The 27,799-nt window shown below is 45.4% G+C and overlaps 1 protein-coding gene across 5 annotated transcripts in view; it reads left to right on the top strand.

Annotated features, from left to right (window-relative positions):
* Positions 1–19,528, top strand: part of LOC138526886 (uncharacterized protein ZSWIM9-like) — a 1,119,771-nt gene extending 1,100,243 nt beyond the window's left edge. For all 5 annotated transcript variants that reach the window (XM_069637699.1, XM_069637688.1, XM_069637681.1 and 2 more), the window contains one exon: positions 1–19,528. This exon is cut by the window's left edge and continues 20,024 nt beyond it. The gene's annotated coding sequence lies outside the window, so the exon portion shown is untranslated.
* Positions 19,529–27,799: the final 8,271 nt, after the last annotated feature.

Below are 27,799 nucleotides of genomic sequence, written 5' to 3' on the forward strand. Positions count from 1 at the left end.
CACCGACGACTCAAGTCCGGTTTTAAAAAGTGTTGGGATTGCAGATCAAAAATGTCACTGACTGATCTGCACCGAATCTGTTTGTGGTGCCTCGGAGCAGACCACGACACCTCTGATTGCTCCAAGTGCCAGTCTGTGACTGGAAAGGCTTTGAGGGAACGGAAGGGGAAGCTGAAGGTAGGCAAAATCCCTAAAAAAAAAGAAAAAACTTCGACTGACTCCTCGCAGGAAGAAGGCCAAGCGGTGCAGGTCGAGGAGTGGCTCACAGCACTCTTCTTCGTCGAAGTCGAAAAGAAGGCCCCCTTTAAACCAATGGTGCCAATAAAGAAAACATTGACAACTACTACATTGTCAAAGCCAGTACTATCAAAAACCATGATTTCTGACAAAACCAATGTTGCACTACCTAGGAAAGACTTTTTTAAGTCTCTTCAATTTCTGAAGAAGAGGAGCAGTCTGAGGAAGAGGCCCTATTTAGCCTACAATATGGTACGCCTATTGTACCAGAGAGTTTCATTGCGGAAGAGTCCAGGATGAGGGACCTCTGTGATAATCTGCAGACTGCAAGTGGGGTGGATAGCTCACCTGAACTAGAGTTTGGGAAACCAGAGGCTGGGGAGCATGCAGATGCATCGTGTAGGCAACTCAAGTTCTGCCAACTCCACTTGCGCCCTCGCAAAGTTTACGTTCACTCTATGGGACTGCATTTCCATGGCGGCGGAGCACCTTCCCGAAGGGGATGAAAGAGACAGCTTCTTAGCCGTAGTTAGAAATGGCAAAGAAGCCATGTGCGAGTCTCTTCAGTCCGGTTTGGATTCTGCTGATAGAATCAGCAGAGCCATGGCTACCAGCACCGTTATGCGCAGGTTTGCGTGGCTGCGTAAGTCTGGTTTTGCACCGGATGTGCTATCCAAACTCAACATGCCTTTTGATGACAAGGCTGACAAGAGTCTTGAGAAATTGCAGACCTCAAAGCGGCATCCACATCTTTAGGTGCTGCTATTAGACCACTTCAGCCTTTTCGACCTAGCGGACAACCTTGGAGGGGTAGATCTTTTTTCTACTACTCCTCAGTTGGAAGAGTGAGAGGAATGGCCAGTCAAAGGGGCCAAAGAAAATGTTATTGTGGTGGATGAGGAAGGGGTGCAAAGGCAGCTCAAGCAGTAGCTCCCTTACCATTGGCCACTGCATCAGCTGCCTCAAAACCTCTCTGAGGTCTTAAGTCACAGTTCACCAGTGGGGGGCAGGCTGTCTCAGTAGCTGGAAGAATGGCAAGATATTACTTGAGATGCTTGGGGTCTAGAAACAGTAGCCCATGGTTACTGCCTCTCGTTTTTAAGGAGACCGCAGAGCAATCCACAGGGAACCACTCTTTGAGGATTCCGGATTCGCTCCTTGGGCAGGAGGTTTTAACCCTGCTAGAGAAAGGTGCCTGTAGCGGATAGGAACAAGGGATGGTATTCCCCTTATTTCCTAATACCTAAGAAGGATGGAGGACTGAGACTCATCTTGGACTTGAGATACTTGAACAAGTTCCTCAGGAAGGACAAGTTCAAGATGGTCACACTTTTTCAGATCCTTCAGGCCCTCCAACTCCAGGATTGGTTGGTGTCATTGGACCTTCATGATGCTTATTTTCATGTGCCAATCCATCTCAAGCACAGAAAATACCGGAGGTTCGCAGTTGTGGTTTTCATTATCAGTTTCGAGTTATGCCATTCGGGCTAATCTCCGCCCTGTGGAATTTCACCAAACTGATGACGGTGGTGGCAGTGGGTCTCGGGAGAGAGGGGATTTACTTCTACCCCTACCTGGACGATTGGCTGATCAAGGCACGTTCTCCCGAACAAATCCGGGATCATCTCGACGTCACCTGCCACACTCTCCACAGACTGAGCTTCTCCTTCAATTACAAGAAGTCCTGTATGACACCATCTCCAAAACTTAGTTCATTGGCGCTGTACAGGATACTCCCTTGGGAAAGAGCTTGCCACGTGTGGTCAAGGCTCAAGACATTCTTCAGAGGGTTACCAAGTTTCGAATGCCCACAATCTATTGTCCTTCGATATTTTATTTATTTATTTTTTGAGGTTGCTCAGCCTCATGGAATCCTGCATTTTCCTGGTGCCAGAGGCCTGCCTCAGAATGAGATCCCTTCACTGGGCTCTAAGAACTCGATGATCCCAGTTCTCAGGAAGAATGTCGGACCTACGTCAGGTCACAACCAGGGTCGCACAGGTTGTGGTGGGCCTGCGAGGACAGTATTCTGTAGGGAGAACCTTTTTGACAACCATAGCCGGAGACAACAGTGGTGACGGATGCCTCACGGGGTGGGGAGCCCATACCAACTATGACAGTCATTGGTCTCCATCGGAATCCAAACTACATATCAATGTTTTGGAGCTGAGGGCAATCAGACTAGCGCTGAAGGTCTGTCTGTCTGCCCTATGTACTGGGAAAGAATGTCCTGATAATGATGGACATCAGTGGCCATGTATTACCTACCTAGAGGAGAAACACGACAGCGGATGCTCTGAGCAGGCAGAGCACAGTCTTCCACAAGTGGGTACTAGCTCAGGAAGTCCTTCAAGAGATCTTCACCCTTTGGTGAACCCCACAAGTAGATCTGTTTACGACCGGTGCCAACCGGAAGTGCAAACTATATTGCTCCAGGGAATTTCCCCCAAGAGGAGCTCTAGGAGACGCGTTCATAGTGGACTGGGAATTTCCGCTCCTGTATGCGTTTCCTCCAGTCCCTGTCATTCCTCAAGTGATCAGGAGGTTGAGAAAGTTCGGGAAACACAGGATCCTAATTGCCCTGGATTGGGCCAGGAGGACGTGGTACCCGACCTTCTGGACATGTCAATCTGTCCTCTGATACCTCTACCACGAAGAGAGGACATTCTCCCGCGAGAGGAAGGTCAGGTTCTCCATCCAGAGGTCAAAACACTCAGTCTTCACGCTTGGTTTCTGAAAGACTGAGATACAAGTATTGGGACCTCTCGAATGATATAATAGAGGTTTTGCTTTCAGCCAGAAGGCGGCAACAATGTTATAAATTCTGCAACTGGTGCAGAGAAAATGATATGGATCCTTTTATGTGTAAAACACCACATGTTGTATCCTTTCTACTATCTTTAGCCAATTTGGGGCTCCAGATTGGTACTAGTAAAGGCTACTAGGCGGTGCTGTCCATCGTAATTTCTAAAGGGGCTCGCTGTTTTCCCTCCATCTATGTTCCAGGTTCCAGACTGGGACCTTCATTTGGTTCTAAAATTCCTAATGTGTGCACTTTTTGAACCTCTACAATCATGTCCCTTAATGTTGTTATTCTTTAAAACAATTTTATTGGTAGCTCGAACATCAGCCCATAGAGTGAGCGAGTTGCAGGCACTTTCGTCCAGGGCACCCTTTGCTATCTTCCGCAAGGATAGAGTTGTTCTAAGGGTGAAACATTCATTTTTGCCAACCCCCCACCCCCTATCTCATCCTGGCAAGGAGGAGGAAAGACTACATAGGTTAGACCCTCATAGAGCGTTAAGCTTTTATATATCTAGAATGTCAAAACTACGCATTGATGACCAACTTTTTATTGGATGTACGGATCATAAACTGGGTCAGGCTGTTATGTTATGTTGGGTGTATTTATTAAGTGCACGTTTGCCGAAGGTGGCATTGCACTGAGAAGGAGAGAGGTCAGTAAACACGACAGCCATAATCGTAGAACAAATACGTTTTTAATGCCTTTCTGAAGGCAAGGTGGTTTTCCAAATTTTTCAAATACAGCGGCAGGCCATTCCAGAGTTGGCATGCGCAACAGAGGAAGCACGCCCATCACAGCGCAAGCGTTGAAACACAGGGACGACAATTAAGCCAACTGTTGCCGAACACATAGACCACATCGGAAGGTATTGCGTTAACATAGCGCACAGATATTCAGCCCCTTGGGCTTGCAGAGCACGATGAATCAGACATAAAGTTTTAAAAACAATGCGCTGGGCAACTGGTAGCCAGTGCAAGGACCGTAACATCAGAGATATATGAGCACCATATGGAGAACCGGTGGTGGCCCGAGCAGCCATGTTCTGTAACCATTGAAGCCGCTGAATGAGTCCCTTTTGGTTGGGATAAATAAAGGGAATTACAATAGTCTAGCCAACTTAGTACAAGGGCAGCCACAACAGGAGGATGAAGATGAACAAGAATTAGCGGAAGGACCTTCCTGAGAATTCTTAAATGAAAATGCCCTGCTTTACAAACAGCGGCAACCTGGGACTCGGTGGCAAGAGAGGCCGAAATGATTACCCCCAAATTCCTCACCTTATCGGCTGGACCGAAAGGGGACCCAAAGAAGGCGGCCAGACAGAAGGCACCCAGAGTGAAGGGTCAGGAGGGGATCCTACTACCAGCACCTCAGTCTTGTCCCCATTCAACTTCAGCCAATTGTGGTTCATCCAATCTCCCATGGCTGCCAGACATCCCCGCAGGCACGACGACATCTCAGTCCGATCAAGATCTAAACGGATCAGGATCTGAGTGTCGTCGGCGTATGAGTAACATCTGATGCTGAAGGAGCGGATGAGACACACAAGAGTCCAGATGTAAATATTGAAGAGAATGGGAGACCGGGCCGAGCCTTGAGGGACACCACAAAGAAGAGAAAAAATAGAAGAGAGAAACGGGGGGAAGTGAGAGAACATGAGTTCTGTCGGCCAGGAAGGAGGTAAACCAGGCGTGAACCTCGCCTGAAATTCCAACTTGGGCCATGCGGTCAACCAGGGTGGGGTGATCAAAGGTGCCGAATGATGCCGACAGATCTAATAGAATCAGGGCACACACCCCTCCTGCATCAACCAGCCTGGCTTTATCATCAAGATAGAGAGCAGGACGCTCTCGGTCCCCCGACCTGGCCTGAAACCAGATTGGTCAGGATCAAAAATCCAGGTGGATTCCATAAAGGATGATATCATAGGAGAAACAAGAGACTCAAAAAGTTTCATAAGAAATGGAAGAAGTGAAATAGTACGGTAATTGGATGACACCAAAGGATCAAGTGCAGGTTTCTTAAGCAACGGTATCACTGTGGCGGCCTTGAGTTTGGAAGGGATAAAGCCAGTTTGACAAGTTATTTTCTGCAGCAGTGATCTCAACAAATTATTCAGAGGACATGTCTCTCATAACAGCCAAGTGAATGGCGTCAGAGGGAGACCCAGATTTGATACAGCAAATAGCAGTATGAACATCTGACTGAGTGAACAGGGGAAATGTATACCATCCCTCAGGGACTGGCTGGTTCATATGGATAGGGGATCCAGATGCAATGTTGAGGTCAACCGTACAGTTAGAAGCCACAGTAGTAATTTGCATTAAAGTCTTAGCAATATTGGAGTGTGTATTATCAATTTTTGTAATAAATGATAAAGCCAGACTATTACAGAGGTACTGAGGGGGTGAATCTAGCTGTAGATGAGAAATATCTAACCACACTGAAAAGTGTTTTAGGTCTCGGTTTTCTGAGCAGAAAAAGCTTTTTTTGCTGCCAAAATAGCTGAAAAGTAAACAGTGGCACATGATTTATAGCACACTTTTAAACTGGGATCATACGTTCGCTGCCTTTGCGTTCTGCTCGTCTCATGTTAAGGCAAAGTGATCTGAGATTTTCAGTGAACCAAGGCTGTGAAAGGAGTTTCTGAGGCTGAATAAGCCGTAAAGGGGCTACTAAGTCAGCCACAGTACAGAGCACATTGGTAAGCCCTAGTAATGTGGGTACAGGTGCCTCACACCCTTTCCATTTGACAATAGATATCAAACTTGTCAGGTCGACTGAGCGCCAACTTGTTGCAATTTTTTCATGAGGGCTATCTTTCAGTAGGTACTAGCCCTGTTAAGAATAAAGGAAACCAGATGATGGTCAGACCAAAGTACTGGTTCCACTAAAAAAGTGGCCAGTAGGGCTTCATTGGCGAACACTAAGTCAAGAATATTTCCCAACGTGTGAGTAGGTTCTAGGGCAAGTTGCACAAGACCCAGATCAGCCATACTGTTAAAAAAGGAGCTAAGTGCTGAAGTATGAGGTTTATTAAGTTTTAAGTTATAATCTTCCATGGTTGGAGAGTTGTGAATGTAGTTCAGCCACAGTATCCAATAGAGACTCAAGAACGCCCATTGTAGGACCCAGGCGGGTGATAAATGAGTACAAAATGGCATACACGAGAGGGAGCTAAAGTACAGCACATCAAAAGAGATTCCATAACCAAGTTAACAGGACAGACCAGTTTAGTGACTTTTAGATGGTCTTTGAAAATGACAGCTAACCTCCCTCCCTTCTGCAGAGGGGGGTAGTCGGCCTGAATGATAGAGAAACCCTCTGGTATGGCTTGATTCAGCACAGGAGTTGAAGACTCTTGCAACCAGGTTTCAGTCACAAAAAAAAGATCAGGAAGGCGATCAGATATTACATGGTATGTCATCTACTTGAGCAGGTAAATATCTTGTATTGAGAAGCAATAATCTGAGATCACCTAACGACGACTGTAAAAAGGATAGGTGGTCATCAGTATTGGAGCAAAAAGTAGAAATAGTGGGGATGACCACCCAGCCTGTTGGAAAGCAAGTGCCAGGGGGAGACAGAGCAAGTAGATTAGCCCGAGAAATCCTTGTGCCCTTCCAGCACAATCCTAGCATGGTCGGGCACAGTCGGACTTGCCTTAAGCGTGCCTTCGGCACGCTGACGGCACGCCTGCTTCTCTCCAGTGCAAAAATGCCAGAGTGGAAGACGCGTGGTTTCTGTGCCCCGCCTCCTCAAACAGAAAGATGACAGTGTAGGTCCTAATAACACAATTTAGCGAGCTAGCAGCGCGCGGCAAGACTCAAGTATTTTAAAACATAATCATAAGGCAAAAAGTAAATGCAATCAGATACAATTAAAAGTCCATCAAATTCTAAGCTAAAAAGCAGCAGAGGCTTTAAAATGGTCACTCACGTGAGACCTCGCCTCCAGCCAGGACAGCGTGTCTCTAAGCAGACGTTGTTCAGATGGATCATTCTGGCCATTTCAGAATGCTACAGGTTGGCAGGAAAATAACCTCTGGAAGGTTTAAGGGCCAATTCCACCAGGGGCATAGCTACCTTTGCATCCCTGCAAAGGGGCGTACCAATTAAGAACATTTGTGAAGCAGCAACGTGGTCTAGTATCCACACATTCACAAAACATTATTTCATGGAATCTTCCCTCGATTGGCATGGTACCATTGAGGGCAGTCCTGCATTCGGTCCCTGAAAATATATGAAATCAAATTCTACTCCCTCCTCCAAATCAAATACTGCTGTGGGAGTTTGTCAAAAGATGAGGAATACGTGGGAGGACACAATCCATTCGAAGAACGAGTTACCCCTGTTAACTTTCTTTTGACTGGATGTTCCTTCCACGTATTCTTCATCGCCCTCCCATCCTACGCCTCAGTAAAGTTTCTTGTGCTTTTACAGCTTCTGTTCCATCAAGGCTGAGTACGGTCACTCCTGCGTTTTGTGGGTATTTCTGCTGTTAAAGGGGAAAAACAGAACTGAAGCCAACAGGCGCTGCGCATACTATATATGCCTTCTATGACATCATCCCCGATGGAGGCCTTTGAGGGACATTGAGTCGTTGCACAGCGCCCTCTGCCGAAATTATTTTCCTGAAGCAGCTGAAGCTGGACAACATGTGCCAAAAGATGAGGAATACGTGGGAGGAACATCCAGTTGAAAGAACGTTACCAGGGGTAAGTTACTTGTTCTTTTACTACTTAGTATACCATTTGGGAAGGGCATAAAGGCCATGACCTTCTCTGACTCACTGTCTTCTGCACTCTAGAAATCAACTCATGGTGGTTTTTCAAAAGGATGGTAGATTGTGCCAACTAATGCCACACTGTACCTTTCTATTTTGCTCTCGTTCTTTCTTCTCCCTGCTCTTCCTACTCCTGACTCTCCCTCCTACTTTAGCCCTACGCTCCCTCAGTCATATTTTCCCAGCTATCTGTTGTTCCTCTCCCCAACCCCCCTCAAAATTCCTCCCCTTCCTCTCTCTCTCCCAGTACTATACACTCTCACAACCACTGTTCCACTCACAGCTTCAATCCTCCGAGCTTGGTACCACTCTCACAATCACCACCTCACCTGTAATAACCTCCAGCAACACCAGAAACTCCTCGGCACCCTGCTCCTCCTCCTGCCTTCTTGTTGATTTCTTAGTTTTCCTTCACGCCTCCTGACTCCACCAGAATACATTGCACCATGCTGTGCTTCTGCAGGCCTTTTATACCTGCCTTTTCCTGTTCTTGTGCTTCCCTTCACATTGGTTCTGCTCTTCACCTGACTCTGTGGGGCACAGTCGCCCTCTATTCTCTTCCTAGGGCTTGTGTCATCACGTGGGGAATCATTAAATACCCTTTTAGCCCCGCCCCCTTCCTGCATGCAGAATTTGAATTGGTCTCTATTGCCGGTGGATGCTGTTAGTTTGATGTGCTGCTAGTCTGCTTTAGCCACAGTAAATATTTGTTTTGCGAGATGCTAGTATTTTAGTGTGAGGATGCTTTTTAGCAAAAATCGGGACCACCTATTTCTTCCTACGGTTCGCTTGTGTGCCTCCTAAGCATTCTGGTCCTTGGAGTTCTGAAAAGATACACAAATAATTCTGGCAAAGTAATTTGTCGGAATGCATATTGTGTGATTGAAAATGTTGCCAAAGTCCTGACTCATATAGGGGGCTTCAGGGACCGGGGCCCAACCAGAGTCCCTCATCGTGCCTCTTGGGCAGGGCTCACTTCGGCTTGTGCCCTGGAAGGCCTCGACCCCAGAACGGGAGGTATACCTGTCCCCCCTGATGGGATCGAGTTCCTGTGTATACAAAAGAGGAACTCCCACACGTTCAGGAACTAAATGGAGCAAAAGACTATCTAAAACACAAGGGTGTTCCTGATCGAACTAAGTTGAAAGCATCATTTATATAGCTGTCAGTATTTTTTCAACTGGTAGCCTAAACAACAGTATATATCAGATTGCCAATATTGAATTTATTGGTATCTCACCAGTCAAAATAACCTTATGAGAGTAAAGTGGGTACACTTAGTATAGAAAAATAAACTTTCTTTTATTTTTTAGTTTATAGCAAAAAGAATAACAGTTCAATGAGTACATAATGTAACAAAAAAATACATAAATAAACAACACAATTTATACAAACAAAGAGAGAACACTGGTTGACCAATTCCGTCAATGGAAGTAAAGTTTATACAAAAATTAGCGAAAGTAGGGGTACAACCCCATAATAAACTATACATATGCAAATAGCATATGTATGCTGCCGAAAAAATGGTTTAATGTTGGCAGAAAAAATATATATGCCAAGATAGTTAATAGAGATAGAACTAACCCTGGCTGACCCTTACTTGTTTTAGGGATAATGTGAATCAAAATAAATGACACAGGTCATGCACTAGGCAATGAATGCTGTGTGTAAGGCCTAATTCCGGCTAAAAAGAACATCAACATAAACATTCACACACAAAGTGTTGTGTATTGGGCTTAAATTAAATCAATGGCATAGGTCATGCACCAAACAATGATTGCTATGTATAGAGCAATATCATACTTTTTAGTTAGAAATCACAACAATATTAACAGTGTCACACAAATACACATTTGTGGAATTGAAATGTACACTTAGTGATTTACATAAGCTGGCATGAATCATGACACAGGCTGAAAGGGGTGTACAACGCCTACCGCTATGACGCGTGCATGGACACAGTGATAAAAAGCAGGGGAAAACAGAGCCTGCAGTTATCACTTGTGATTAGTTGGCGTTTCGGTGGTATATGAATAGATGGAGACCACCTTCATCAGGTACACAGATCTTTATTCGCACATCGGCCATTATTCGCACAGTAGAAAAAGAGATGCCCCTTAGATGGCAAATACTACGCTTGCCAGGAAAAAGTTGTCATGCAGTCAGAGCATTATGATGACATACTAGGGAACGTTGAATCTCAATGGTAGGCTAAGCAAAATTGGAGGGCTAGTTGTTACTGCTTGACCGTTAGGCAAATAATGAGTTTCGGTGTAGTTCTTTGCCAACAAATTTTTGTTCCTCTCAAGATGCATCACCAGGTCTGCTCCTTGTACTTTTAATCTATACTGCACCTCGTCTGGATAGTTTGCCTTCACAGATCATAAGGGGGATGCATAGTTGAAGACCAAGCAGCAGGCACTGGGCTAACCTAGTCGCATTCGTTGGGATCGAGTTCCTGACCTTCTTACACTCCCACTCTGGCTTTAGGATCCAGATCTCAACATGCCCTACAACCAGAAGGGAGGGGGCTCTGTCATCTCCTGCATGTGTGCAACAAACAGTAGCCATATTTCCTTACTTACAAATCCTTTCCTTTTATTCCTTTCCCTGACTCCCTGTGAAAGAGAAACATTCAGTTATCGCTTAATCCAGCCCATCCCTACCTCCCAATCACGACCACCTTTGTCTCACAGGGGATGAAAAAAACAAAACTAGTGCTGTCTGCATGACCAACACCCCAAATTCCATCGCCGGCCTCCCTTCCCCCAATACTGGCCCCAAACACCAACAATGTAGGCACACAGAGCAGACATTCTAAAGCCCCTCAAAACCTTATCCTCATTATCTTCATATAGAATTGAAAGACCTAAAACGGTCTCCTTGCAGTGTATCCAGTCTTAGCCAGGAGACCATTCCTAGTGTCCAGCTCTGAAATTCCCAACACGGAGGACAAAGATGAGACAAAAATCTCCCTCCACTTCATCCGTTTGCATCCATAATCGATCTTTGGCGATTCCTCTTGTCTCCAATCATTATTCAATTGTAGATCCTTGCCCGGGCAGAAGATGCAGAAGACCTGGACACCTCTGAGGTTAAAGAAGATGCAGTCATAAACAAAGACCTCCTCCACAGTGATAACTATGTGCAGGGTATTGTGCCGGAACTGTAGCCCAAAAGGGAACATGATTCTTACCAAATTTTCCTTTATAGGAGCTGCTCCATGACTAACTTCATCTCTCACTGATGCACCAGTGTCAATGTGGCTATGCTCTGAAACAATGGAACTAAGCAGTCAAGATATTTAATACATGACTTCAGCATTGCTGCTACATGGATCTTTTATTTTGTTTGTAATTCATGGAATTGGACCAGAAGTTATCTATTTGGTGCCTTCGGATCGGTGTTGTATCTGCCTATTGACATTGTTATGGGCCAACTTTGAATCTAATCTGTTTTATTTACCTGCTAAGAATTGCCGATTTCTTTTTTTGGGTTGTTTTCTGGTGATCTATAGGGGTCATCGTACTGTTTAAATTGTCTATTTCTGATTTTGAGTAATTGCCTTTTTGTAGATATTTCTTTTTATGCACCACTTTATATAAAGAGTATATTTTCAGTAGTATATTGTGTGGATGTTCCTTAATTGTGTCCTTATGCGAGTGTAACCTGTATTTCACTAGCCCCTACAGCCTCTGAGAATTAAGCTTTGACTGCTCCATGTTACGGTTGGATGGGTTAGTACAAACCTATGAGAAGCCCTGCCTACTGCTAACATGCTGGACTTCCCAAGCCCTCACATAGAATGTGTGTAACAAAATCTCAACATTGTCCTTGTAATCCATTAAGAGGATCAAGTTCCTAGACTCCACCCTGGAGTGAGCTCTGGCTCATGTCTTCCCTCCAGCGGCAGAAAGTAGCCGCAGTTCATGAGACAGTGAAACACTTTAAACCTACCAACAGAGCCCAGCTTGGTGGTTCCAGAGGTTTCATACATATAATATTTAACCATGCCATACTTCTAATGTATCGGCTCCCCTCCATCTCGTTCTTTGAATGTGTCGGCTCCACTCCATCTGTGGAAGCGCTCTGAACACGATCCTAGATTTTTAAACATACTTCATTCAAGTGAAACAGCATCTCCTTCCATTTCCATCTTGTTGTGCATGGATTAATAACCTGCTGAGTTTAATCCTATTAATCATCCATCTCTTTTCTATATCTTCGTTACTATAGATTGCATTGAAGAAGTACTCTGCTGGACAGATCCGATTCTTCCTTTCGCATTTTGCCCCGTTTTCCTCTTTTCTTTCTCCATAGACTACAGTCTTTTTACTGCGGGTGGGGGCACAATACACTATTTTCTTGGACAAGGTACTGACTCTGTAAGACTACTACAGCATTGATTGGTGCAGTATAAAAGCATCATAATATAAAATAATTTCTGATGCTTGTGAATCTGCTTAGAATCACATGTGCATATAATCTTAAATCTAATGGTAATCGCAGAGTATTGCATCTTTTTCCCGAAGATCGAAAAGGGACGTCGACATGGGCTTGACTGTAACACTATCCCCAACGCGACATGTAGTGTACCCAAAATCTTTCAAACGTCGAGGCCCCCGGAGATTGTATTTTTTTCACCGTTGTAGTCAGTTGCTTTTTATTTTCTGTTCCTTCATGTTTTGCGCACACATTGGTTGACAACCTCGATGACTGTTAGACGACCCTCCCAACAGCTGGTCCTATTTGCCGGTTCTGCGCCTCTGGCGACTCTACTACTGTTTTCTCTGCCTTGGCCCTCAGGCCCGGCCTTACAGTAGGTAGAGCAGGGATATGTTTTTCTACTGACACTTATATCCGAGATTTCGTTTTCCTTTCTACCCTTCCTTTTCTTCCTTTTCTTGTCTGGCTGCTTTTTCCCTCTGTTTTGGAGCGAACTTGTTTTAAATGTTGTCCTATGTGTAACTGCACATTTCCCTGGAAGGACACTCTTAGGCAGTGACCATGACGAGCAGCGGTGCAGGGCCTGTGAACTCTTTTGTCCTCAAAACCTTAAGGACAGTCGGACCAAGCAGTGCGCGTCCAACGCCCTGCAGGCTGAGAGTCACTCTCCCGCTGTCTCCTCGGACGAGGAGTCCATAGGCAGGCGGGTCTCTGTTTCGTATTCTGTAGATGTTACTGTGGGTCCTACCACCTCCTGAGTGTCTGTCCCTAGCCTCTCTAAGCATGCCATCACTAGGGCCATCCACCAAAGGGTTGAGAAAGTGTTTCGCCCTGGACCTTCTGATACTCTATACATCAGAGGACATGCCATCCCAGACTCCCTGGTCGTGAATACAACCAGGAAAAGTGCGGGGGTTTCACTGACTTGTACCGAGTTACCTCCCGACAAGGACTGCAAGAAACGGTATGCCATTGGAAATCGGATCATTTGCTCAGCTGCTTACAGCACCCGTATAGCAAACACCACACTCCTGGCTAGCTATAACAACATGCAGTGGGGATGAGTGGACAAAGGCCTGCAAAATGTTCCAGAACCTACTCGATCACAGCTTCTCGCAGTGGTGAATGAAGGGCGTCCGTGATGCAAAACATAAAAACTTACCCTTGACTCCGCAGAAACTGCTAGAAGGTTTATGGCAGATGGCACTCTATTGAAGCGCCATGCGGCCAGAGACACTTTTGTCACTTATTAATAAACCCGTGGAAGACTCTGCCCTCTTCGGCAAAGCGGTAGATGAAGCCCTGTAAATCGCGAAGAGGGAGCATGAAACTTTGAAGTTGCTCAATGAAATTTCGGCCAAGCCCTTAGTTCAATGGGGTTGTGGGGGGGGGGCTCATTAACACCCGCCAGTCCTTTTCCTGCTCATCGCTGTGTGTCTATGGAATGGAAGGGTCTCCTTGGTATTCCGGACAAGGCACTTCGGCAGCTTTCAAACCCCTCAACAAAGGGGACTTCAGCGTGACAAGGGTGAGGGAGAAACTGCAGCCAGTGGCTCCCCTGACCCAGACTGCAAAGCGGTGCATGTCCCCTCCCATGTTTCCCTGGTAGGGGGATGATTAACATCTTTCACCCACGCATGGCAGGACATCACCTCAGATCAGTGGGTCCTCCAAACTATCAGCGGCGGCTACTGTATAGAATTCCTCCAGCTGCCCTGATACCACCTGCCTACAAGCAGATGGCTGTCGCCAGATCATCTACACATCCTGTTAGAAGAAGTCCAGATTCTGCTGCAGAAGGGAGCGATTAAGGTCATCCCAGAACTTCAGCTAAACAAGGGTATTTAATCAATATATGTAATTTTATTTTTTGGATTTGTAAAGCCTGGTCCAGCCCAGAGGCATCGAGGCACTGTTTCAAGGAGATGTCTTAGTTACATGGACAGAAGCAATGCTCCGGTTACAGGGATCAATAGCCTAAAGGAATACAGTGATATATACATGATGCATAGGAGATTGAGAAATACTTAATTCAACTTTAGCAGAACACACAGTTGAGTATATATATACGGTCAGGCACACAGTATATTGGGATTGGTACTAGACAAACAGAAACTTTTTCATTTGCTTTAACCTGTTTAACCATTGTAAGTAGCCCTCCTCCTCTCCTGCAGCAGCGACCTCATCCGGAATAAGGAGCCAGTACCGTGATCGCTTCCACACCATGGCATAAAACCTGCATCTGCAAGCATCCAGCCACATAGGGTGAGACCTGCTGGATAATTACTTGATGCCTGGGACATGTAACTTGTATCGAAATATCCCACCATGTTGCCACCGAGCCATAGCCTGATCCTAAAATGGGCGGCGCAACGCGGCATGAAACCGAGGCTGTATGTCTTGTTTGCTAGGTTATGAGCGCTTTATCAGCCTATAGCCGTGACTGTAAGGCAGCAGCCGTCCTGCGGTGAAGGCCGAGGTAAAGGCCCTGTTTTCTCTCCTGTTTGCTGCACTGTGCCAATCCCTGCTTTATTTCTCAAAGGTGAGCTTTGTTCATAATACCAACACCCTTCGACGCTTGAACCCTACTGCCACCGTCTCTATAGGTGACTGCACGTGCCGCATCTCCCTCTATATAACGGTGCTGTAGGCGATTACCTATAACTCCTTGCACACAGTGTGAGCCTTTTACATCACTGCGTTCTATATACCTCGCTGCGCCTTATGTCCAGTGTCACGTGTAGCCACAAGCACACTTGCCGAAACTGCCACTATTCTTTGTGATATCCCTTGCCCTTGGACCGTAGTACAACGTTCTGTACCTTCAGACTTTTTGATCATCCCCAAACTGCTGACCAAGTTCCCTACGCTTCACTAAGCAATGCATCGGATCTATCTCATGGTATACATCCTGCCATAACGAACTATTCGGCCTTGCGTTTGGGTAGTTGTATAACACACCTACTACACCATGTCTTATTGTGTGCCTTTGCCCAAATTGTATACATCTATTATGTTCTTTTGCATTTATGTTTATAGCACTGTAGCTGTATGCCATATTCGAGCTAACCTGACCTAATGAATAATTTGCAGAATGTAATTGATTTGCTCCCTTGTATATGCACACCCTAACTGAGCAAGTTGACAGTGTGCTCCACGTGGCCTAATTGTGGGCCGCATTGACTTTACTTTGTTACTAAATGTTAGTTATGCCTTCTCTCTGGTCACACATCAGAAGGCATTCTTAACCAGTAATCATAATCTTGCGCCTGGGGCCCCAGCCTGCCTTACTCAGGATACTATTTATGCTAAAGTAAATTGTATCTTATTAATCTTCTCATGTCGATACGACTTGTACTGCGCTGCAGCACGCCTGTTTAACGCAAGTGCATTGCGTTACATCTTTTGTATCACACTGCTTATTCTCTAACTTAGCCCACAAGCCTGAGTGTGTATCTCATAAGGTCTATGCCTTGCTCAATAAAATAATGTACTGTATGATTATATTACCCCTAGCAATAATGAAAACTCTAATAGCCTAACTAAGCCTATATTGTATTCATAAGTAATGTGTAGGTGATCACGTACTTGCGCTACATTTAATTGCTACACATAGCGTATGCCTATCATTGCAACATTCACAGAAAATTCAACCATGTTAGGGTGGCTACTTGCTACTATGTTCCCATTCTGCTTTGTACCCAATAGCCTACCATGCATAGGAAGACCTTTTATTAACCATCTAAATGGCCTCACTAGACTAGGATGCCTCGGGCATCATCCCATCCGCTGCCCTACACCATTCCTACTGTCCACCACACCTTTTCCGCCCATCCAGAACTATGCTAAAACTCACAATGCCACCAAAAGTGTCAATAAGCCTGATCCTATCACCATCCCTTATAGGATGGAACGTAACCCTATAAGAGACTACTGATAAATCATATTCTTGCCTTTCTCAGGGCAATGCCAGACTCTATAGTCTCAGATCACGTACTAAAACTAGCACGCTCCGCTACAACTCAGCCTTTACCAATCATACACAGACCAAGTCAAGCTCCATTCGGGTAACACTAGGTGCCATCGCCTTGGGTCACGCACCAAAGTAAACACCCCTCACTATAATCTATCCTTCGTTACGGCTACACAGACCAAACCCATTGTAGGTTCCCAAACTAATCTTCACAAGAGACCTTTAACAGTTGTCACTAAACAATCTCCCAGTCCTAGAGACGCACAGATTATGACCACTCCCAATGTACTTAAGACCGAGCCCCCAGTCAACTTTAAAGCTACCCTCATTAAGGCCCGGTCAATAGGAGCCCACACCATCGAAATACAGGACCCCATCATTGATCAACAACTGGACTTACTAATAGTCACAGAATCCTGGCTCCACCAAGCGTCGGGACCTCTGCTTGCCATTGCCATCCCACCTCACTATACCATCCTTAGGTCGGATAGACCGAACTCTCATGGAGGGGCTGTAGCCATCATAGTTAAAACTAACCTATAGTTAAGATCATGGGTTACGAAATCCTCTTAGCCAACTTCACAACCAGTCAAAAATCGACTTTTAACTTTGTGGTGATTTACAGATCACCTAATTCTAACTCCCAGTCTGACATTGACATGCCGTTTATTACTATCCCCATTTATCAAACCAAATACTAAATGTATTATCCTTGATGACCTCAATCTAGACTTTCATGATGACCAATACCAGAAAGCTGAAGCCATTCATTCAGCCCTTCAAGCTATCGAGACAATTATACCCCTGGCCTAGCCTGACCATCATGGCATCAACTTCACCATCACATGTAATGAAACATGCTCCCCCAAGACCAAGACAATGGATACCTACGAAATGAGAAATATCCGTAAGCTCACAGCGGAGAATTTAAACCCTATCCTAAGTAAAGCCTTAGGAACCAATCTGGTCACTAGTAACAATCCATACTTTTTGGCAGACATCTACTATAAATGCCTCACCACCACAATTCACTCACTAGCACCTCTTACAACTAAAACGAGGCACGCAGATAAAAAAACTTCCTTCTGGTTCAACAACGAGTTAGTAGCGCTAAGGCGCACTAAATGTTCACTTGAACATATCCATAAAAAAATCTCCCAATACGGATTCCGCCAATGCCTTCAATGCTGCAAACAAAATCTACAAAGCAGCAATTATGACGCATAAAGCAAACGCATATAACACTCTTATAAGCAATGCCTCCTCTGACTCAAAGGAATTGTTCTCCATTCTCAAAGAGTTGGGAAAACCCTATCCCAGCCACCTCCCCAACTAACACTAGCAAAGAATGGTGCACCACCATTCAAGATGCATTAGCCTCTAAAATTGATCTGCTACAAAAGAAAATAGTAATTAAAAGAAAAATATTAGCGGATAAAAACTAATGACCATAAGAATCCACTATTCCATTTCTCACCAGTAACCCAAGATTTAGTGAACAACACTATAGCCAAACTGAAAGCCTCAAATTGCAAAGGGGATACCTTCCCAGCCCACCTAGTTAAAGCATGTGCATCTACCCTCTCCCCCATCATTATGAATTTTGGTAATGCTTCCTTAAACACAAACGTGGCCCCAGCCAGCATCAGAAAAGCATGGGTCACACCGCTCCTTAAAATATGTTTTAAAAAGAAACTCGACCCTGCTGTGCCTACTAATTACTGACCAATAACTACGGTCCCATTCTTGCTCAAAATCACAGATACAATAGCATATTCACAAATTCAAACCCACCTAGAACATCAGCAGCTCCTGGGAGCCAGACAATCTGGATTCAGACCGAACCATAGCACAGAAACGGCACTCATTGATTTGAAAATCCAAATGGACACTATTAGAGACTCGGGGAAACTGCATACTATTGTTGTTAGACTTATCTGCAGCGTGTGACCTTGTAGACCAAAGATAAATTATGTACCACGCTAGCCAATGATTTTAATTTCTCCAAAAATGCTACTCTTTGGGTTAAATCCTTTCTCTCCGAACGCACGTCCAGAGTCACCCTTGGCAAGATGCTGCTGACCCTATAGCAGTCCCCATAGAGGTACCCCAAGGTTCATGCCCTTCACCTATTTTATATAATACATATGCGAAGCGTCTCTTCTCGGCATTAGATGATATGGGTGTCCTCTACACCAATTTTGCAGATCACACCCAGATACTTATACCAATCTCAGGGAACTATGACCAGGACACACTGACCATCAATAAAGTTTATGCCATTATCCAAAACTGAATGGCCTTGAACAGCCTCTGCCTTAACAATGAGAACACAGAGATTCTCATTGTGGGCTCCCAAACCAAAAAAGGTACCCTTCTCCCAGATTACTCCTCTGTCAATATTGATTGCACGATGATTCCAGTACTTCAAACCATTAGGAGTATACTTGGATGCCAGCCTTACTATGGTTAAACACATCTCAGCACTCTCATCCTCCACATCATACTCGTCTAAATTAATTGTATTAAGCTGCCAGTTCCTCACACCTACAAATTGCATTACTGTGGCTAGAGCTCTGATACTATCAACGCTGGACTATTGCAATGCCCTATTACTAGGAACGTCCAACACCAACATTAGCAAACTCCAACCGACCACATCTCCTACATCAGGAGGGAGGCACATTGGCTTCCCATTTAGACCAGAATCGTATTCAAAACATTGTCACATACAAATGCCTCACCAAAAAATCCCTACTTATTTGAATAATGCCATCAAGAAAAAACATCCAGTAGGATGCTCAGATCCAATAATAATGCACTCCTCCAGATCCCCAGCTGCAAATGCTCTAGAGCAGGAGGTAGCCGCTTCCAAGTCCTGGTCCCTCCCACTAAACATCAAAAACGAGGTATACCTGCCAGGATTCAAAAAATCTTAAAAACCTGGCTATTCAACCAATATTAGTAAAAATCAGCCGCCATAGGCCTTACCTGTTGTTCCAGGTTTAATAGGCAATTTATCTATTGGTAGCATGAGCCGATCACTGTGAATAAAGTCGACTCCTGTTTTGTAACATAACATGCTATGTATATTAATATTCTATGCCTCAATATGTACTCTTGTAACCTTCTCGATCTGCAAATATGTAAGTGAATATTCCTAATTTCTATGCTAAAGATGTCTGTAACTACGCCGTGACAACCTAGGGTTTGAGCGTGTAACAAATGCAATAAATAAGTAAAATTAAAATAAAATTGTATCCAAAAAGGATCTAACCATGCACCCTCTTTTATATCTGCCTCCTACAGACGTGTATGTCAAACCTCACAATTTCAGGATGACAACTCTATAGGAGCTGATCCCACTGCTACAACAGGGGGATAACATGGCCACCTTTGATATGAAAGATGCATACTTTCATATTTCAATGTTGCCAGAAGCACAGACTGTACCTCGGGTTCAAGATGGAGAACACTAACTATAACCTCAAAGTACTCCCCTTCGGCATTGCCTCTGCTCCGAGGGTATTTACAAAGGTACTAGCAGTGGCAGTAGCTCACCTGTGCAGGTGGTCCATTCCATTGTACCCTTACCTCGATGACTGACTAATAACTGGAGACTCGTACCAGGCATGTCTGCAGAACACCCAAAACACTCTAGATCTTCTATTCAATTGGAGTTCTTAATCAATGAGAAGAGTCCAGTCTGGTCACCAGCAATGTCAAACAGTTTCTAGGAGCACTAATTCGGACAGAAGGCAGACTTGTCTTCCCCTCCAACGAGAGGGTTCAAAACAGGTTGTTCAAGATTCCTCAGCATGTAGTCAGTTGTCGGGTAACTGTATGCAAAATGATGCAGCTGTTGGGGATGATGGCATCCTGCATCTTCCTAGTTTCCCACACCCATCTGCGCGTGCATCTTATGCAGGAGGGGCTCTCGAGCCAATGGTGTCGGGCAAGAGGTTAGTGGGACGATCTAGTAGTTGTCTCAACAGCCCTCATGGTGGTGCAAGGAGAGCCTTCTGAAGGGAAAATTCTTCACCACTCCTCCAGTGGAATCCACTCTCACCACAGACACATCCCTGTCAGGATGGGGAGCACACCTCCTAGAACAGACAGTGCGCGACATGTGCTCTCAATCGGTAGCAGCCAAACATATCAATCTGTTGGAACTACTTGCTCTGTTCAAAACCCTGGAAACCTTTTGAATGCAGCTACATGGGAAGACTTTTCCGGTCCTTACAGACAACACTATGGCTATGCATTACCTGGACAAACTGGGGCACTCACTCTCCCGGGAAGTCCAAACTGTCACAGAACATTTGGAAATGGGCACTCAAACACAACATGTTACTACTGTTGCAACATTTTCCAGGGGAACACAATCCTCTGGCGGACGTACTCGGGGGAGACTTGCATCTACCCATAGAGCACGAGTGGCGCTTGCAAGAACACATCTTACCCAAGGACTTTGCAGAATGGGGGACATCGACCTGTACGCATCTCTGGAGAATGCAAAATTCCCAGATTACACCTCTGGCTACCCACAGAGAAAGTCCAAAGGGAACAGTCTCTGGATAACATGGTCAGGGAGATTTCCCTATGCTTTTCCCCAGTCCCTCACTCAACAGGATACTTCACAAGATGAGAAAACTAAATTTGGCAGGGGGGGGGGGGGGGGGAGGGCGAGGTTCAGCGCAAGGACCTGTTAGGCTTAAGTGTGGTGAGAAGCGCTGCAGGTGAGTGCGGGAGGCGGTACTTGCCAAGTCTTCCACCAGGTAAGTAGGACTAAACACAGGTTTTGCAAACACACTGCGCACAGACACTAGTTAAGACCACGTTGGTGTAGTAGTTTTAATTAGCACTTGGGTAGCCTGACACGTGTTTCGAGCACTTGCTCTTCCACTGAGGCTACAAGGTTTTTGTACATGCAAAGTGATGTAGTACAGATAAATTAAACAAAGTCCATGTGGAGGACCCAAGGTGGCAAGGCAAACAAAGAAGGTGAACAACAGAACAAATACATTAGTCATTCATGGCACAATTTAGACAAAATTGCAAAATGTTCAGTCCATAGTGCCAAGAGCCGAAATTTTAAACAATTAGGAGACAAGATAAAATAATAAATCATCCATAAACAGAGTAAGTTCAGTAAAATCCATACCATATGTATATTAGGAAGCCATCAGATAAGGGAGAGGAAAAAGGAAAGGGAAAATAAACAAAGGTTTCATTAGCTTTTAAGTTCTAGGAGGGCCACACAATTAGAATTGGCTATTCAAGAAGTTTAATCTTTTACCTGCAGTGAGGTGCCTGCGTGTCTGGCTAAGTAATTAATGCACGCGTAGACCCTCCAGGCTCTAGGGGTCTGCGCGCAAGTATGGTGCTTACCAGCGTCTCCGCTGCAAATCCGAACTGGAGCCTGTCGTCCGCGGCTCCTGCTGCCAAAGTTATTTACAGTAAAGTGTGCACAACAACGTGCGCTGCCGTACGTGTGGCAAGGAGCGGCCGCCATCTTGTGTGTGTGTGAAATACGGGACAGCCAATTCAAGTCGCCTGGTCTACGCGTGCATTAATTACTTAGCCAGACGCGCAAGTTAGACTAATTGGGCTGTCTGTTTTGTCCTTCCCTATTTTCCCTTATTTGCTGGGCTCGTGATGAACGCTCATCTTTTCACCCACATTGCCTTCCTAAGCCTCAACGCGGAAACGCTTCAATATTTGTTATTGCAACTGCAAGTGACGGGTACCATTATGTTATACATCTCCTTAAAACAAAATGACTAATTGCTCTGCTTATGCATTAGTACAATCTCTAATACCCCACACGATTTAAATTTACAGTGGAGCCCGTGAGACTTATTCTTCAATCACTTACCATACTTATGGGTAAGTGCACAGCCATTTTACTCCACGTAATGAATTGAAGCATCACTCTCCCCACCCAGGAAACTGGCTTGCCGATACAACATGCCGTCATGACAAAGTGAAAATACTACACCCGTTGCCTCAAACGCTCAGTTTAGCAGCTTGGCTCCTGACGTTATAGAGTTTGGGCACCTCCAACTACCTGAAAGATGTATGCACATTTTTAGAGAAGCACGGAAACCGAACACCAGACATTGTTACTACAATAAATGGAAACGGTTTGTCATCTGGTGCAATACTAAAGACATCAGCCCTATTGACTGTTCACCTAAATATATAGTCCTTCATCGAACACACCTCTTGGATTCAGGACTTGTTTTCAATTCACTAAAGGTCCACTTTGCTGCCCTCTCTGCATGCACATCTCGGAGCAAAGTTTCCTGGTGCAAAGTCCCAGTGATTAAAGCATTCATGAAAGGGGTACAAATAATTCACTGTCCTAATTCTCACCCAACTCCCGGATGGGACTTGAATGTTGTTCTTTTAAGACTAATGGGACCTCCTTTTGAGCCAGTGCATAAGTCTAGTCTTAAGGTTCTCACCTCTAGGCTGCCTTTCTGGTGGCTATTACCACTATCAGGAGAGTTAGTGAGATGCAGGCCCTCTCCGTTCACGACCCATTTGCTACCATTCATAAAGACAGTGGTACTGCATACACACCCATGCTTTGCGCCTAAATTAATTTTGAAGTTCTATATGAACCAATCCATCAAACTTCCAACTTTCTTTCTGAATCCACTAACTCAGCTGAGAGAAGCCTCCATACTATAGATGTTTGGAGGGCAGTGTTGTATTACCTTGATAAGACTAAACCACTAAGGAAGACAGACCAATTCTTTGTCTCTGTTGCTGCTGGTAGAGAAGGGGACCCCGTCTCTAAGTCAGCAATATGGATTGTTAAATGCATCCAGTTATGTTAGTCTCTTGCTAAAAGGTATTTAACCTTTAGGCCTAGAGCACACACTACTCGAGGCACCGGAGCTACTATAGCTTTTATTGGAAATGTTCCTCTTGATTCTATTTGCAAAGCAGCTTCCTGGAGTTCTCTTCACATTTTCACTCAACATTACTGCTTAGACACATACTCAAAGACTGATTTTCAGGTGGGGCAGGCGGTCCTAAGACATCGCTTTGCTACTGTTCCTTCACACATCCCACCACCATCTCCTGGTACTGCTCGCTTGTCTATCCAAAGCTTGTGAGTCTAAGCAGATTCACAAGCATCAGAAGACCTACAGTACTCACCGTAATCATATTTCTGGTGCTTGTATCTGCTTCGATTCACATTCACCCACCCTTCCTCTCCTCTTGGAATTAAAGGAACACAGATATTTTACACCTTCTTTCTTCTGTACTCACCCTTGCATTCTATCAGGCTCCCTCATGGCAGAACAAAAACAACCAGGGGAACCTAGACACGTGAAGGATTTTGGGTACACTACATGTCATGTTAGCGATAGTGTTACAGTCGCACCCACCTTTTCGATCTTTGAAAAAAAGATGCAATACTCTGTGATTACCACTAGATGTCAGACTATATCCACAGCATGTGAATCTAAGGAGATGCAAGCACCAGAAATAGGATTACAGTGAGTATTGTATGTCATAGGATAATCAAAGTTAGCCATGTGACTTTATGGGCATTCCAGCTGTTGATTCAATGCAAGGCTGTATTGATAAACATTTAACAACAAAGCAGCAACATACTGCATTAGGCAGCCAAGCAGAACACTCTTATCAGTGCTGGGTCCAACCTTTGCGGATTCACTTCTGGTATCTCACATCAAAGTCTCCCTGAGTGCACAAGACACTCTGAGCAGATGCCTCTTGACTCCTGCCATAGCTGAAAATTAATAGAAACCCCTAGACATGTACATTTTAATGTCGGATTTATGTTGGTTGCAGGAATATGGGGTGACTGAGCCCATGGGATCGTTTTAAGGATTGCACAACGGGCAGATGTTACCTGCCCCAGACCCTTCACTCCTCTTAGGGCCATAGTCCTACATCCTTCCCTCTCCCTAAGGTTGTAGCCAGCCTTCTAGATGAGTTAAACCATCACTTTCTGCGATTTGTAGTAGCCTGTCCTTCTTTCTGGTCCTTGTGTCTCTACTGGTTGTTACTGATGTCGTCAAGATCACGTGTTGTGCCCCCTGGCCTCTCCTACATGGTAACCTCACCTGGTACTCTTGGATCTTCTAAAGGGGGTTGGGTGTCGGGCAATGCTACAATAGTTAAACCCCAGGGCAAATCCGCTTTCCCATCGTGTTTGAAGTTCGGGCTAATTATGCTGCACCCTCGCCCATGCTAGGCCCTTGGGCGTCTCCTACGGCATGACAAGAACCTGCTTATGGTCTTGGTTCTTAAAGAACTCTCCATTGTTCTTCCTTCTCCAGCTCCCCCTCCTCCTCTTCTAGACTTCACGACCTACTTCTTTCTCTGTTCTTGCTCTTTTATGGTCCCTCTTCTCCCTTCCTCTCTCCCCTCTTTCTGCTTCACCTCTTTGCAATTGTTTCTCTAACTCTGCCTTTTTTGTTTTTCTCCTCTCCACCTCCTACTCCCCTTTCTCTCCACTTCGCCTCCTCGATTCTCTGCCACTCTCAGCACTGCAACCTGCACTCCGACATTAACCCTCACTTCCTCACTCTTGTGCTTCCCTTATATATTGTAGCAGCACCAGAGCCAGGCTCTGCAAGTCTCTGATCAATTTGAACTGTGTGGTGATTGGGTAGGGGTTAAGTGAAGTACAGTCCTCCCGGGTGCACCAAACTTTTCAGTGAATTACCCTGTTGTTTCGCATGCACAAGGTAGAAAGTGGCCGCCTGCTTCTTGGTAATAGTTGATCGTCAACTTCTAATTAGCTGACTCTTTAAGTGGGTTGCAAGGCTCTCCGACAGTTTTCTCTCCTTAATGCATTTTCTTTCTTTTTTCTGATGATTTCAGTGAGCATTTACTATAGTTATTATTAGGGTATTTATTGAGTGCGGACCTACCTTCAAGAAGCAGCAGAGTGCTTTCCATTTAAAGGGGAGGAACAAGGTGAGTGAAGCAGAGAAACAAGGGGATAGCAAGCAATTTGTCATCAAGGGATCAAGAAGCAACCAGGAGAGAACTATTTGGATCAGAGCACACAGCTTCAAGTACGATGGGGAGTGGAGGCTGTGTTGTAGGTGTTTGGGAGAAGCCAGACCTTGAAGAGGATGGTCTGGAGCTCCTTTCTGACATGTAGTAGTGAGGGACTCAGTGATGTTGGCTTTGAGAAGGTTCTAGAGTTTTGGGGCATAAACAGAGAAAGCCTGTCTTTAGATTCTGTCCTTCCTGCACCGGCAGAGTTCAAGTCTGCACATGCACTTACTTCCAGTGGATCGTAGGCCTCCAGAGATGCTGAGTTTCTCAGTGAGGTAGTGTCATGATGCCTACCCCCGGGGAACCAGACCAGGTCCAGCAACCCCGGAAGCAGGCATCACGTTATTTTGAGCAAGCCCAAAAACCTCTGGTAGGGGCTGTTTGGGTGCGGTCCAGGCGCCTATGGCGCCAGGCTCATAGAGTGGAATTTACCTGATGCAGACCATGCTGCAAGCTTTCCTGATGCAGACCATGCTGCAGAGCTCCAAGCCAAATGAGGCTTGGCAGGGACTATTTTACCTAGGGACTATTTTTTACTCTGGTGGGGCTGGGGAGGAATACTTACCTGGGACTACTTTGGAGGCTATTTAAACCACGCCTGAAGAGCAGCACACGCTTCGCGTTATCCGAATTGAGTGGCAAGGGGGGGGGTTTGAGGTTCAGCGCAAGGATCTAATATATTTGGTTGGAGTGGGTAAAGCTGCAGGTGGATGCAGGAGGCGCGATTTGCCAAATCTAACGCCAAGTAAGGAACCAAGTAAACAATTGTTTTGCAAACACACTGCGCATAAACACAAATTTAGTCCAAAGTGGTATAGTGAATTTAATTGTCACTGAGGTAGCCTGACACGTGTTTCGGGCACTTGCCCTTCAACTGAGGCTGTGAGTTAGGTGTGTTCAGTATGAACCTGATTAGGGTAAATGAGAGAATAATTTAACATGCGCTCCACTGTCACTTGCAATTGCACTCAAGGGTTTATATAAAAGCGTTTCCGCATATCAGCGTCTCCGCTGAATGGAACGGAACTCGTTCCATTCAGCGGAGACGCTGATATGCGGAAACGCTTTTATATAAACCCTTGAGTGCAATTGCAAGTGACAGTGGAGCGCATGTTAAATTATTCTCTCATTTACCCTAATCAGGTTCATACTGAACACACCTAACTCACAGCCTCAGTTGAAGGGCAAGTGCCCGAAACACGTGTCAGGCTACCTCAGTGACAATTAAATTCACTATACCACTTTGGACTAAATTTGTGTTTATGCGCAGTGTGTTTGCAAAACAATTGTTTACTCGCTTCGCGTTATTCTGCATCCAGCAGCGTAACGCTCACCGTGTCTGCAAGCATGCATCCAGTCTTCTGCCACGCCCGCCTCGAGCCTGCAGCTCCTAGAAAAAGGAAGGAACAAAAGGAGAAAAGGTTAGAATAAGAGCAAAACCTTCGATCCTTACCTGAATTCCGGATCCACCGCACCTTTGTGCTGGAAGAAAGAAGCATTTCATGCGTGCCGCCTCGCCTGCTGTAGCGCCGCGCTGAACTCACCGGCCTTCGCAGCCTCCTCACGATCCACCGCATCCTTCTGCATGTTCCCGCCGCACTCTGGCACTTAAGGGGAACACAAGAACAGCAAAGGTGAGCCAAGGGAATAAACAGAGGCAATAGTAACTACCCCCATAGTCTTACCTGATTACCGCCGGGGGTACTATTCCTCTTCACGGGTCGGCGCAGTCTCCATTGCATCCTCGCCGTACTCCGGCACCTAGGGGGAACAAAAGGGCAACAAGGTGAGACAAAGGGACAAACAAGGGGAACTCCTCTCACCGAAATAGACTTACCTAATTTTACCACCGGAGGCATTATTCCCCGAACTTCATATTTTCTCTCCACACCTGAATAAGGGAGCAAGCAACAGGTTACATTCTGGCCTTATTTTATTGAACTGTGTAGGATAAGCCAAATCCTTACCTGAACTTCGTCAGCTACCACAAGGAACTCGTCGCTGGGGTCAAGCTGCAAACTGCAAGGAATCGGACAAGAGTGAAAGTCAGACATGTGAACTCTTACGAACTACATACTTTTCGGAGTGAATATTGTTCTGGAACTCATCAATTCCTTCGAGCCAGTGAAGCAACTGGTTATCAACGCGCCCCTGCGCTCAATGCAGGATGGAGAGCTCATCTTTTCAAATCATCAGGTGAGACTATAAGAGGGGACATCAAAGGTGATCTGTGGGGAGAACAGCAGGGGTGGGGGGATTTACGCTCAACTCCACCGGTGGTTAATTCCCTTTCTCCATTTACAGAAGAATATTCCTAAGGGCCAAGCAAACGAAGCTAGGTGGGCCAGTCCAGTCCGTCATCTCGGCCCTACGTGTCACGTTGGTGGAGACCGCAGCTGTCCAGTCCAGATAGACGCCTCTGTGGGAGCCAGGTGAGCGTAACAGGGAGCTTGGGGGACTTCAGGGAGACAGCCTTGTAGATGATGCATGCAGCATGA

Source organism: Ambystoma mexicanum, chromosome 1q (genome assembly GCF_040938575.1).
Source record: "Ambystoma mexicanum isolate Mex_15411 chromosome 1q, UKY_AmexF1_1, whole genome shotgun sequence".
NCBI lineage: Eukaryota > Metazoa > Chordata > Amphibia > Caudata > Ambystomatidae > Ambystoma > Ambystoma mexicanum.